This window comes from Motacilla alba, chromosome 13 (genome assembly GCF_015832195.1).
Source record: "Motacilla alba alba isolate MOTALB_02 chromosome 13, Motacilla_alba_V1.0_pri, whole genome shotgun sequence".
NCBI classification, from domain to species: Eukaryota; Metazoa; Chordata; class Aves; order Passeriformes; family Motacillidae; genus Motacilla; species Motacilla alba.
Genome location: NC_052028.1, coordinates 3420379 through 3435389, shown reverse-complemented (window position 1 = coordinate 3435389; position 15011 = coordinate 3420379). Strand labels below are relative to the sequence as shown.

At 39.6% G+C, this 15011-nt stretch overlaps 1 long non-coding RNA gene across 2 annotated transcripts in view; it reads left to right on the top strand.

The window, feature by feature from the left end:
* Positions 1-1200: 1200 nt before the first annotated feature.
* The window catches only part of LOC119706591, a 39411-nt gene continuing 25600 nt past the window's right edge, over positions 1201-15011 (top strand). The window contains exon 1 of one of the 2 annotated variants that reach the window (XR_005258579.1): positions 1201-1389. This is a non-coding gene — a long non-coding RNA (uncharacterized LOC119706591). Of the gene's footprint in view, positions 1390-6750; positions 9551-15011 lie in introns of those variants that run through there. The other variant, XR_005258580.1, reaches the window with a different exon arrangement.

Here is a 15011-nt window from a genome sequence, read left to right as displayed (position 1 = left end):
TAAAAGGAAAAATCTGATTATCTGTTTTGTTGTACACATTAGCAAAAGGCTCAGAGGAATCCCGGCTACAGTGAAAGTTGGTATGGAACTCCAGAATATGAGCCCTTTTAGTAGAGAGTAACTAGAATAATTAAATATTGATGAAAAATTATACCAGAAGAACTAAGAAGCCTGTTTTTATGTAATTATCTATTAAAAAGGAGATATTTCAAAGTAATATTGAGGAAAAGTACAATTTTAAAATGTAATTACCTACAAAGCAAGATCAGTGATCTGGAAAGAAACCAGTTTTACTTAACTAGAAAGCAGTTGCCAAGAGGTTTATTCCATGAATTAAATTTTATGGATTCTGTATTAAAAACTTCTGCAATATAGCTGAACAATTTGTTCCTGTCTTGACAGGAGCTATGATAATAAATGCCAAGAGGTTGGATGTGTAGGTTTTCATCCTCACTAGGGGTCTTCATTAATTAAAAACTTTTGGCAGCCATTCTTTCCTTTCTGTTTGAATTGTTTTTAGTAAAATGAAAGAGCAACATTTCACTTGAAGAACAAAAGAAATTTATTTCACTCTTATTACTGAAATGATCTTAAGCAGAATGTTGGGAGAAAATTCATTTAACTTTCCTGTCAACCTTGATGATGTTTGCTTCTCCTGCTGGTCTTTTCTATTTCCTCTTTCTCTGATTTACAACATAATGAACTAATAGAGTCAGAACTGTATCTTACTTTAGGCAGAAGAAATAATTGGGCAAGTAGAACTACAAACTGTCTGATTCCTCTGAAAATCAATTAACTCATTAAATGGTCCGGAGTTGGTATTTTGATTTGTTACAATTGAACATTTGCATGTGATGTCTATGGAAGCCTTGGGAATTAAAACATATATATTATAAATTATTGGTTTTTTACCCAATCTAATATTTATGAATTATGGAAAAATATGCTTTGTAGTTTAGGTTTTTGCTGCATTCAAGTTCAGGGGTATTTATGGATTTGCTGTGCTCTTTAAAGCAGTTACCTTCCACTTCTCACTCTGTTTCTCATTCAAGTGGAGCAGGAATCACAGGGTTGGCCTGGGCTGGAGGATGATGGATACACTGCAAGCTGCTGACAGAAATTGAATACGAATTGGGAAATCAAGTGTTACGAGGCATTGCAAACATTAAATATTTTGTTGTTTTCTCTTTAGAGATCACAGCATGTTGTGAAACCTTCCTGACACATGAAGGCCTTTGGACGCTGAGGTGCCCTGAGTGCTGCTGGCTCAGAGCAGGGCTGGCCAAGGGGCCTTCTCTGAAATCCCTTCTTCACGCGGGAAGAGAAACATTTGCTCACTGATAGTGCACCCGAAACAAAGTTGCATGGTCTGTTGATATTTATTAGCAGGTAAGTGAGGAAGAGTTTTAACGATTTTTCATTTCAACTTCTTTGAATTATGCATTAGGGCGAGGATGCTCAGAGCCTTTTGTATATGCATTTTATTGTCCGGTTTGTGTTTTCTCCTGAGATGGTCATTAGTTCAATTTCAAGCTTTCAGATAAGCTCCAAGGAGAGAGTGGGTTTATTTCAGAGGAATGAAAAAGACAGAAGAATTTGCTTTATATCTTTGCTGCCCAAAATCACACTTAAAAATTCATCTGTGAAAAATGCAGGTAATAGACTCTCTGCTGTGTTAGTCAGAGGTAAAAGATGAAAGATAAGCCTGCTGGCAACCAGAACCCTATTTCAGCTGCTTCTCAAGTGTGCTACAGGCAAGTCTACAAAGACATTTCATCATATCACTGATAAAGATTGTGCTGTATTGAACTGATCTGCAGACATGCAAACAGACTAAACTTGTGTGTGCATTGCGCCTGTGTGTGCATCTGGATTTATGGGCAAGTGGAAGGACAGCTTTTCAAGAGCTTTGTAGTAAAGTAAGAGAAGTTCATTGCTCATTAACTGCTTTCCAATTGTTCTTTTATTTTGGCTCTGTTTAGCATTTTTAGTGCTTGGAAATTCTAACTCAGCAGTACAGCTGTGTCATGACAGAGTAGCAAAGAGCATGTCCAGCTTTAAGGGCTAAGGCTTTATAAAGGTAAGGGGATAAAAGGAGTTTACAGCAACTGTGCTTGACTTCCTTTTCACTGTCACTGCCTTCTGGAAGCTGTTTTGTTCTGGCTGCTGATTAACTTCTTCATTGGTTATTTGAAAGTCAGTGAACAAGGATTGTTTCTGAAGCTGAAAACAATTATAAATAATATAGGACTGGAACATTTGAACAGCAGCTCCCATCTCCAAGAGCACATATTTAATCCTCCTCAATGTTTTTAACATTAGAAACATGGTGACTTTCCACAGTTTTGTTGCTATTACCTTGGATGTAAATTTCCTTCCTAAACTGTGTGGATGTGTTTTGACAATGTTTCTCTTTGGTAGGACAGGGTAGAGTTTCACAGGAGAGAAAAGTAAGGTCATAACGAAACAGGATACACCAGGGCAATAAATGAGTGGTTTGCCAAGAAAATATATATAAAGTATTAAAGCCTGAAAATAGCACATTCTACTTTTTCTCTCCCTGGGACCCTTGTGAAGGATCCTATTCATGATGCCCTTTAGTCTGTGACTGTTGGTGAAGTCTGTGCCATCATCACCAAGAATAACCGAGATGTTGGGCTAGTTTTAATTAAATATATGTGGCAGGTAACCAAGTATGGGATAATTGGGAAGCTGTTTGTCAGGCAAAATTGGGTAAATCTGACAACACCCAACTAAGGTTTGTATAGGAATGTAAATCCTGTTGTCTGCACGGGATGGTGCTGTGATTTGTGAAAAGAGGAACCCTGGTACAGAAGGAACATCTGGGTGGTGCCTTTATTGTGACCCGCAAAGGTCCCATCTCTGCACCAAGTTCAGCTACTAGGTCTTTATTCAAAAGTATTAGCAGAACAAATAATAACTAAGTTTCCCTCTTGAAGTCGGATCTGAGATGCTAAATATGTCTGTCAGAACCTTCCTGGAAGAATGGAAATTTACAGTAAATGCTGCACTGAAAGCAGAAGTATTATTCTCTATTACAGTTCTGCACAGCTCAGCAGATACAGCAGATACTTTGTGCAAGCCTGGCAGCCGAGATAGACTGTCTCAGAGGCATTTTATTAATTTTTCAAGAGTATAAATCAAGACAATTTCATGTTGAATAAAGAATTAAATACTTTTTGCTCTCATTTCCAGGCTCTCAGTAACCATTAAGGAGACAGTAAAAGGACTGCAAGGGAATTAGCTTTTTGACCCAGTATTCACCACCAGTAGATTCTGCTAACAGTGGGAATAGTCTTAATGGGAAGTTTGCAAGTGAAAGATTTATATACTTTCATTATAGGCAGATTTTGTGAGATTTTTAACTTTGTGGCCTGAATGGAAGCTTTGAGGCAATTACTAAGAAAATAGTAAGAGGGACTATGGTGCATGAGGAGATATCCTGCCTTGGGAAAAAGGAGATGTGATTAACTTCCAGGTCCTGGTGCTGAGATTCTGCTGAATGGCACATGGTCTTGCTCTTCCATGCATTTCACAGGATCCCTTCTTCTCCCATGAGGTCAGTGGAGAGGAAATAAGCAGCAGCCTTTCAGAGTTGAGACAGGAGGCAGATGGAAATGTAGGTTATCATCTATATTCAACATATTCTAACTCCTCTTCATAGTTCCTCAATTCCAGACTACTGAGTCTTCAGAGCACACATTTGCTGTACAATAGTTGGATTTGTTACCTTGCTGTGGGTGCCAGCAGGAAATAATCTGTTTAGCTTGATCCCTGATCTGTCTTTGTGTGGGAAAAGAAGGAAAGGGAAGGTAAAAAGGGGATAATAATCTGCTGCTGTTCTGCAGCATGCCTCTGTCTGGGGCCTAATCCCAAGGGTCCAAAGCTGAGAACATCAAGCTACTTTAAGCTAACAAAATAAATGTTTGGCAGTCCTTCTCCATCAGGAGCCAGATGCCTCAAGATTTAACACATGATGTGTCTCCTCTGCATAATCTTGTCCCATTCACCACTGAGTGAAAATGTCCCATTCTGGAAAAAATTCCCTGTTCTGCTTCAGCAGGGGCTTCTCCTTGTCCTGGCTAGTGGGAGGAGCAATAGAGTTTATTTGCTTGAGCAGGTGCCCGTGGAGCCATCCCATGCCCCATATGCTGTGTTACTTCAATGCTGATCATGTTTCCTGTGGGACTATTCCTTTGAGAATTGTGGTAAGGCCAGACATGTGCCAGTTAGAAATGGATAAATTGATCTTCAATAAGGTTTTGGGTTTTTTTAAATCTACCACAGTAATACTGGTCTGCAAAGGTAAGATACATTCTGTTGAAGAATCTTCAGTCTACTTCACTGAAATTCCAAGCTGTGTCCATTTTACTAGACCTGCCTTATATCAGTGCTTTCTTTATCAGGCTACTCCGTTGACATTGCCAACATGGGCTCAATAAGGTAATATTAATTTCATTCAGATTTAAAAAGCCGTGAAATCTAAAGGTAAGCTATATAAAGGCCATATTACCACTGAGTCCTGGGAAGATGGCTGCATCTGCTTGACCTGATGGGAAATGGAAAATGCAGGAGTTTCTCCTGAGACTTAGCACAGTGCATTGAACTTCCTGAATTTGAAGGATACTGCAAGAGAAAATGCAGGAAATGATAGGAACCGAATCAAGGACTTGACTAAATCACTTCACCAACATTCCTCTTTCATGTTAGAGCAAAACAATGTTGCAGCCTGACTTATAATAAATTGCTGCTTAAGAAGGCCACAAGTAAGTCATCTCTTTTCAGCTAATTCCTGTTCAGCTTCCCCAGCTATATAACCCTTATTAAAGAAGCTTTAGCAGCTGTACTGTTCTCTGAGGCATGAAAAATCTTGATTAAAGCCACTATACTGGAGTCAATGAAGCTTAAACCTTGATATACTGGGACACAGGGCGGGCCCAAGCCAGCTTTATGCTTCCCAGTGTCCTGCTGGCCAATCCACAGAGGACTGCTTGTTTTTGAGTCTGCAAAGCAGCTTGCCAGACCTCCTGCCTGTCAGATAAGCATCGTGTTATCTGTGCCTATCTGCAAGGTTAAGAGCAGCCAGCAGAAAGCTGTAGTCACCAAAGAAAAGATATTTAAGCAACTTGGAGGCTGAGCTTCTGGCATTCCTGCTTTTGACAAAGCGTTTTTGGGGGGAAAGATCATGGCTTTTACACTTCAGGTGTTGGGTTTGAGGAGTAAAATTGAGCTGGTAATGCAGTTTTCTTAATAGCTCTCAGGAAAGCTGTGCCTCACAAGTGTTATTTAAATCACTACACAACTGTAACTTCATTAACAGTGTTAATGCAAGGTGATTAGTGATTGATAGAAGTCAATTATGTTAATAAGTCAGGTTCTGCTCTCAATAATACCATGTGACTGCAAGGAATGAAGCCTAGCACAGAATTGGAATGCCGGCTACAGATACACTGGTACTGCAGTCACAGGATTAACATTGAATCATTGAGTTTTGTTTCCTGCATTTTTAATATTAATATTTTTTCAGTTTATTCTGGCTGTGATGTAAATTACTTTGAATTAGGTCTGAAAAGTAGGGAAACAGCTTTATGTAGAGATTGATTTTTGGTTTTGTTCAGTTTTGTTTTTCAGTCCTTGCAACAAATGAAATATATTTAATTAGTTTTACATTTGTTTTCATTTTATATTTGCCCCAGAGAGTAATATAAAATATATTCCCCCAGGTAATGAACTACTGAAATATTCCGATGAAAAGTATATAAAAGACATTTTGATTTCTTAATTGGCAAATGAAAAAATTCCTCATAAACATTAAAAAGCTCCAGAAACATTGAGATTATACTAGAAGAGATTTCATCTGTAAATTAAGCTGGAACCTCCAACTCATCAGTTGCTATTGCAAAATACCTTAGCAAGAAAAGAAGGGATAGTAGCTGGACCAAGGCCACCTGAGCAAAACACTGATTGGGAGATTGCAGTTATAGAATCAAGAATCGTGTAAAAACATTTTTTATGATTAATGAAGATTGGTTAACGAGTAACTGGCAAAGAACAGATCGCACCTCTCTATCTCGTTATTTAGGTGTCATTGGCTTTAGTGATATCACAGAGTTATTGTGTTCTATTTGGATAACCTTGTCTGATACACTAAAAATCACTGTTTTTACAAGTTTGTTTCTTTTTGAGTTAAAGCAGAAAGGCTGAGTCATTGTTCTTAACCCATCTGCACACAGGCAGCCTCTGAAGTCCATGCCAGCATCCGTGCTTGGGGAAAGGCTTGGGAAAAGTGAGAATGTATGGTTCTGTGGGTGCAAATGGCAGAAATTCAGGCCTTTGGTATCACCCTGTGCATAAAAAATAATTCTGATCTATGTTCTAATTGCAAATTGAGAAATGTTTCAATTTATTTTCTTGGGGTTATGGTACAGAAGGTTCAAGGCACTTTTAAATGTCACTCAGATGTTGGGTGTTACTGCTGAGGCAACATCGAAGAGTGATATTACAGAAGTAAAGACTGAGGATAAATTCTGTTGGCTAGAATGGATTTATTTATTTATTTATTTATTCCATCTGTGTAAAATGTATCTGCTGTGCTCACAGGCTCAGAAACGTGTGTCATGGTAGGTCATTAAATACATCACAGATCATCTTATTTTCCTTCTTCCATTTCATCTTCTTTCTTTGTAGTCTGCTGTTTCTTCTCTGTCAACAGTTTGTATCTATTTAGGTGAGAAAAACAGGTTATTGCTTCAAAAAATGTTATTCTTAATCCTTTTCCACTAGTATAGTTGAGCTTTTTAGCTAACAATTTAGGCAAATAATACAGATTTTTTTTTTGGTGATCTGATTTGACAGAATTTCTTTAGTACAGTAAACTATGAACAGCTTGGTTTCTGTGGCAAATGAGACAAAATAAGTTTAACAATTGTTAAGGAAATGGTTTCTAGCTACTCTAACTATTTTCTTGTGCTAGAGACCACAGGAACTAAAAAGAAAGAGGATCAATATTCTGTCAATATCAATCAGGGATATTTTCTTTGCAGACAGAAAAATCATAAAACATTCATGTCAAAAGGAGAAATAAAAATAATTCTTATTCTAAGGGCTTCAACTGTTACTATCTTTCATATTATAAATACAGTTCACAATAAACTTGCACCTTTAGGGTGAACCTGCAGGACAGAGGAAAACTAAAAGACAATTTGAAGAATAATGAACTTGGAAATTGCACACAAATTCAGGGAAACACCAAGCTGGATTAGTCTAGTTCTTACTAGGAAACACCAGTTTCGTGCTGAAAAATGCAGTGTCTGCTGGAGAGAGATACACCAAGCACATAATTAACAAGCACTGCATTTTCCATCTGTCAGAAACTCTTTTGCCAAGGTGTCCAAACTGAGGAACTAAAATTTGTGCCTACTGCAGGTGCTGTAGGAACTGCAGTGCTCCCTCTGGCACTGCTCTGTCCTGTGCTGTTCTGGGACAGCCCACCGCCCTTTTGCAGCACAGGATATTCTCTGCTATTGTACTCAAGTGGGCAAAGACAAAATTGGGAATAAATGTGAATAAAACTGCTCCCAAGTAGGCCAGAGTAAAACTAATTTACCTGTTATAATTTGCATTAAATTCATTCCAGGGACTAATGAAGACATGCAATCAAATGATTTCTCCTAGGATTGATTTAAGGAAGCAATTTGAAAGTGAGGCTTAGAGGGGCGAAAAAAGAAGTTTTACCTAATTCAAGACACTAAAATATTCTGTATTATAGAGATTTTGGTCGTACTTTGTTGTTTGTAGTCTAGTATGTGCAAACCCCCCACCAAGGACTGCCTTTTCCCTCTTTTGTTGTGTTCAACTGTTAACAATAATTGTCCATGATTGTGCAGCACAATTGATTTGGTCACCAAGCAGGTACATCCTTCTGTGTAAGCTGGAGTGTAAATAATAGAAATAAGAGGATGATTACAGTCATCATTGATGTCTCCACTGCATTTAATCGACCTCAGGGATTTTTCCATTGCAGGAGATAAAGTAACTATATGTGAATAGTGGGTTATTTGATCAGTGAAGTGGTTTTTAAATAGCCTATACTTGATTACTCCCTCAGCCTTGGATTGGTGCCTCCACAGGTGCATGAACTGCATTTCTCTGATTTCCTCTTCATGCTTGGAAACCTGGTCAAAGCCTTGAATGTGGGGATATGACAGTACAAATGTTGTGATTATCATCTGCAATAATGCAGCTTTGCTGTAGAGGATAGATTTATTAATGCTGAATTAGGACCCATTGCCTCACTGAAACAGTGCCATCCTCCCTTCTGGAGAGGTCCCCACAAGGAGAATGCCACGTGCTGCGTGGCACAAATTCGTAGTGCAATGAAACAAAATTTCTGGAGCTTTCAGGCGCAGTATTGAGCTGTAAGCAGTTTCTCTCAGGGCAATGTGTGCAGGGAAGTTTGTTTTTAAGGGAGAAAGTTGCCTCAAGGGAACCATTAGTAACAAACCCATAAACTAGGGGTGAGAAGAAGAGAAGGCCTGTTTGAGGGCTAATTCTGTCTCTGGTAGGCTCTGCTCTTAGACCCCTCTCATGTTACCTTAGAACAAGATGAAAAGTGACTGTGCTAAAGCCTATGAAGGGCATTTGTGACACGAGGAATTCCCTGGTGCCTTACAGGCACTCAGCACACACTGTGAGAGCTGGAGGTAGCTGTAAATGACAGGAATCAGTCATATTAAGCTCATGTTCCTCTTTCTCTGTTCTGAGAAAATGAGCAGCTGCACCAGGATTGCATTCTTATTTCTCAAAAGCGTCCAAGCACCAGGCACAGTGTTTGTGCTTCTTGCCACAAGTGGAGTTCTGAATCAGGAGCCTCATGGATGTTTTCAGATCTTAATTGACTCCACAGCAGGCATCCAGGCTTAGAGCAGAAATCCACCACTGCAAAGAAACCAAATGCTTTAGGGGATCCTACACTGTGTACAGGGTTAACAGGGAAGCAGGAGGCCTTATTTATGTGGAGTACAGGAATTGCCAAAGCTGAAGAAATACTGTTTTCTTTCAATGATTAATATGCTCAGTAGAAGTGTAGCATTTGCTGCCAGCTTTCATTAACAGATCAATGGGAAACAAACCCGTGTGGTAGGGAGTGTGTCTGGGAACAGCTTAAACAGGACTGAGCTGCTTTAGATTTCAGCTGTTTTCTTTAGCACAACAGTGTAGAGCACTTTCTTGTTTATAGGATAAACACAGGGGATTGAAGTGATCTGTGTAGCACACAGGAGAGGTTGCCAACCCATAACATTCTGCAGAATGCAAAAATTCCATAGCTGCTCCCTTGGGAGTCATAGGCTACAATCTTCTTCCATGTTGGTTCCAGTGTAAATAGCAGTTAAATCATCAGGACAGACAAACTGCCAGGAAAACTTTGAATAAAATATTAGTTCATTTTCCTTCTTTCATAACACAGATTCAGCAGACTCAGAGCTCAGCCAGCTATTGGTTCAGAAGTGGCATTTCAGACCAAATTAATGTAAGTAATGCATAAAAGTAAGACTGTAAATGTGTGCTTTTTTAGCTCGCTGACAACAAACAAGACTGAAATACAATAGATAACTTTATTTTTAAACTTATTTTCACTTGAGAGTGATCACACAAAGAGATCTCAGACTAGACATGAGTTTGATCTGTGACAAGAATTTCACTCAATCAGCCTCAGGATGTGCAGTGATTGGAGTACTGCTTTCAGCATTTCCAGTTGCTCGAGGCTTTTTTATTTTTTTATGTAGAAATTAGATTCTTTTGAACAAATGAGCAGAGACTACTCTAAGCACTAATATGGCTGTCCTTCAGACACATTGAAGCTAGCAATCTTCAGAGCCATCTGTTTGAATATTTGCAAAATTATACATTCATGGTGAAAATACCTCACAGAGTGGCAAAAATATTTCAGGAGTAAAACCAATAGATACAAACTCATCAAATAATTCAGGAGTAAAACCAATCGATACAAAACCTGAGGGAGGTAAGGGAGCCATCCCTGCAGGTTACAGATTTAGGACAAGGATGACTTTGGGAATCCAAGATATTTGTTCTAAAGCCAAGTACTCTAAGCTGAATGACAGTACTGAGAAATAAGCTGTATCTGTGAGCTGTGCCGAAACCAGAGAAACCTTCCCTATAAATGTTAGATAGGAGACCAGTCCACGTGCCCTGCTGTTTCCATAAACTCAGCCTCTCCCAATTGCCTTCTCTGCAAAGTACAAAATCCTTCCCGACAGAAGAGAGTAAGATAGATTCCAACAGCTTAGAATAGAATAAACCTAGATTTCACAAAGGCTAAGCTAACATGCATCTAAAAATGTTTCTATATATCAAATAGATGGAATTAGATTTATAGTTTTCCTGCACAGGATTTTGGTGTTTAGTACAGACTTGGTGCTCATGTAGCTGACATGGTTATGCACTGAAGAAAACTTTATATTTCTGAGAACAGAACCCGGTCTTCAGTCACAACATACTGTAACAATCTTCACCATGCAAATGTGATTATTTGCTAACACATCCCTTTGTATGTAATTGCATCACACTTTTCAGACTTGTGCTCTCTCTCTAGAGATTATGTTCTCTCTGTCTCGTGTGAGTCATCAGACTCCTCAGGTATATCCAGAGTGAGCCGTGCAGATTGATGCACTCAGCAGGTGTGGCAAAGGACAGGGCAGTTCAAGTAAAAGGAAATTGAAATGTGTTTTCAATGAGAATGTACAAATAGCTTAGTGTTTGATTTCCAGGGTGGTGATTAATTGCAAACTGTGAGATAAGAACATACAGGACAAATAACAGTGATAGCAGTTTGTCATAACTGTTGTGTCATGAAGTAGATTCACCTCTGGTTTGAGCTTGCTTTTGGTGGTATGAACTAGAAAGCAGGGACTCTAGCAGTGTAAAGATAAGCAAAAGCCTGATTTCCCTCTCTGTGGTGAATTCTGGGGGCTGGAAAGCTGCACTCAGAGGACACTGACCTCATGGGCTGGGATTTTCTGGCACCCTGTGAGGACTCCTATCAGATATGGTGGTGAAAATTAAAATATGGCCTGCCCATACAATCACACAGCTCATGCCCATGGTGCCTTAAGTTTTAGCTTTCATATTTTCCAGATTCTGTACTGCATTCGTATATAACTCTGTACTTCATATGAAGTGTTAGCAAGTTCTCCTCACAGTTCAGTCAGACAAAACAATCCTTCTCCAGCCCCAGAACCAAGGACACCATTGCAGCTTCAGGCCCAAAAAGTGTAACCCACAGTGAATTGAGGAGAGCAGTCTGGGAGGATGGGACTGCATAACCTGGAGCTGTAATTGGACAATTAACCCCAATATTTAAATGGACTGAAACTTATGAAAGTGTGAAAACTCATGACCCCTCGTCCATCTTGGGTAGCTTCAGCCGGGCTCCTGTACTGCCCCAGGTGTATCCTTGGAAGGCCTTTTAATAAATACCTACTTTATCCTTTGGCACTGTCTAGCTTCTGTTCCAGGGAGCCTCTCAAGGCATTACCAAGGCTCAGGTTGATCACACTCATTTATTTGTACTTGCTTGGGCTAGAAAGCTCATCTTGGCCTCCATATATGTTCTGAATTCAGAGAAGATGGAATGACTGTATTTAAACCCTGAACTCAGACACCAGCAGTGTGATGTGCAGAGTCTGGAGGTGCAGTGTGTCATCAGAATGTGTCCAGCTTATACTTGAGCTAGGTGAAGGACCAAAAGAAATTTGGAGCTTTTGCCTCTTTGCCTTTATAAAATCATTGTATGCTTTGGTACAACTTGCAGTTCCAGCTGAAAGCTGTAAAAGTTGCTGTGTTCCAGATCATAAATTGGGGTGAGATGGCAGTGCCGTGTGATGAGGCTTGCACAATACCCATGCAGCTTATATCTGACTGAAGGCTTTGCTATTAATTCCTCACTTTCATGAGCACAAAACTAACTTCCTGTTCTTTTTACTTCTCTGAAGAACACATCCGGTTGCACGACACAAGCAGGAATCTTTTTCTAGACAGAATGAAATTCCTCAATGTTTAATTCAGTGAAGTAAGATCATCTCTGACACGGTTGTGCATTTCCCCGTTACCCAGTGCCTCACACCACTGGAAAATGAAATTAGTCCTGGCCTGAAAGTTCCTGCTGTTATCTAACTCCCACTGTACTTCATGTCAATTATTAACATCAATGATGATAGAAATCTTAACACATGTTAAGAAACAGGACTCCTACAGAATTTTTGTTAACCTGTATTATTTTGCCCTATGATCTTTCTTTCAGAGCCTACTTTTCCCCATCTCCTTTTCCAATGTGCTCTCCCAATTGGAGCATTTTGGGCTGAGAGGAGGACAGAGTGCAAAAACCATTTATTATCTCTTTCACACTCCAGCCTGAGATCTTTTTCATCATATAGAAGCCTTCTGTTTGATTTAATTTTATCCAATACTAATACCAAGAAGACTTTAACAGAAGTCAGTAGGCATCACTAAACTATTTAGCTGAGCTCTCAGATCAGAACATACACACACACACACACACACACACACATATATATATATATAGTCATATCTGCCTTAAGTGTAGAAAACTTTTTTTTTTGCTGCTGTTGCTGGCTTGCTTAATGTTTTTCAGTGAATGTTTTCTTTGTTTGTTTGTTTTTTTTCTCAAGGTAATAAATAATGCAGTGTAAAACCTGGTAACTGCTAGGAAAAGGAAGAGTCCACTCATGTAGAACTTGGGGTTGGGAGTAGAAGGGGGAAGATGGATGTAGAGTCCAGGCACTTGGATTGAAGCATGAAAACAAGGTGCTGCCTTGACTTTGCTCTACTTCCAGTGCTGGTTTGGGACAGCACATACTGAGGAGAAGGAGCTTTGTGTTCTGCAGCTGGGAAGGCTGAGAGTGTCTCCAGTCAGGAAACAGTAACTTTGCTAAATCAGGTGTTTTGGGGATGGAGGGAAAGTTGGGGATGGAGGGAAACATGACTGAGCTGTACCTTTCTGCCATTTCTTTCCAGATGATACAGTTTTAAATTTTGCCACCTGACAAATGGCAAAACAAAAAAGTGGTTACACGCTGTACCTGACTCGGGAGGAGTTTGGGGAGTGAGAGGAGTGTAGGACTCAGCTCACAGTGTGCAGCTTCTCAACAGGATAAATGATGGCAGTGCCTGGTACTGAGTAATGCCACCCTCATGGTTTTTCACTACCATCATCTAACTGCATATATGCAAATGGCACAATTTTTACATCCTTTGTGTAACTGAATAATGCTGTGTACATGGGACAATGAAACACAGAGATCAGCTAGAAAAAAGAGCCTTTTCTAGCTGAAATTTCCCCACCTGCACAGAGTCGTATCAAAAGAGCTGTTCTAGTGTTGCAGGTCTGAGTTAGGGATTTATTCTGAAGAGTCACAGTCTGTCACTTTTTCTCTTATCCTTTCTCAACTAGATAAAAAAGCTGTGAGAACTAATCCATAGATGGGAGTGTGCTCAGCCTTCCCTGCAAGGAAACTGATCTCTGAATCAGAATCTGAGAGGAGTCAGCTAAATGTCAACAAGGCTGTTGACATCTGCACAGTCCATACATTACAAGAAGAAGGAGCATTAAACAGTATCAGAATGAATCAGTGATCCGGGCATGTAGAAGGGCTACCTATAAATTCCCAGAATTGCAGAGCCTACTTGTGTAGGTCAGTCATGAAAACATTATTCCTTTTTTTAAGTCAGGTGTCTTTTATCTTTTTTCAGCTCTAAGGTGATTCATTCTTAAAACTTTTTAATACTCACTTTATTTCTCATCAAATCACTCATTAAATGTGTAGAAACCTTATAAAATAAAGAGTATCTAATTGGATTATTATTTGAAATACAGAAGTCTTACAACAGGTTTCCCCAATAAACTTTAGGAGAGCAGGACAAATTCCTACTTAGAGAAGAAGCAGTGATAGATTCTGAGAGATGAAATGAGACTGCAAAAACAGTCTGGTTAACGAGGAACAGGAGAAAGAAACTTGTTATTGCATTTTCCTTTGTGTTAACTGTGGTGGCTGCTGAACTGCACCACATGCACAGGATAGAATGTCTTTCACCTTGAGTTCTTGCTCAAATTCTATGTTTTCTTGAGCTCTCTGTGTTGTCAAGATAGCTGGAATTGGTATTCAGCCTTACTGAGCTCCTCGGCCAAAGACGGGATGAAATGTTCCCTGTTTAGGATGCTGTGCAGTGCAAGATACTGTGGATGTTGTGTTGTTTCACAGGGTGTTATTTTATGTTCTCAGGGAGAGGGAAAATTGATTGCTAGATGAGAGCACAGACCAATGAGTGTGGAGTCAGCTTCTCTTCCCCTGTAGCACTGCTTATCTCCCCCAAATCACAAACGTATTGTGTGTAGCAGGATTCAGGCTGGCAGGGCAGTAAGCCCAGCTCACCCCGCGATGGGGATGCACACAGGATCAGGGCTCCGCTCTCTGGGAGGAGTTTAGCACTTGCCCAGCTCCTACTGAGCCAGCACTGCAGGGGTTTGGTGCCATCTGAATGTCCCCCATCAGGGGGGGGACAGCCTATAGATAACCCCCTGCAGGGTCAAACCATGCTGAGCACAAATAATCTGGGAAGATTTTATACATTTGGGATGGATGTCATGTATAATATCCTGACTGTATGAAAAATTTTGCAGATTATTCCATTGTGCAATCACTGGGCACTTGACTGATGACAGGAGCGGTCCTTTGTGTTTCAGGTCAAATGCTTTCTCAGAAACAAACCCAAAAATAACAACAAAAAAAACTGCAGAAAATCAGCAAGAAATTAATTTTTATTTTGCAATGTACTACATTTGAGTGGTAGAAGGGTGTTAAGTAGCAGTAGTTATAGAAATGCTGTTAGAAAATTTCTCCTTAGTACACGGGATTTATGATGAAATTAATCATGCCAATTTAATGAACAATTCA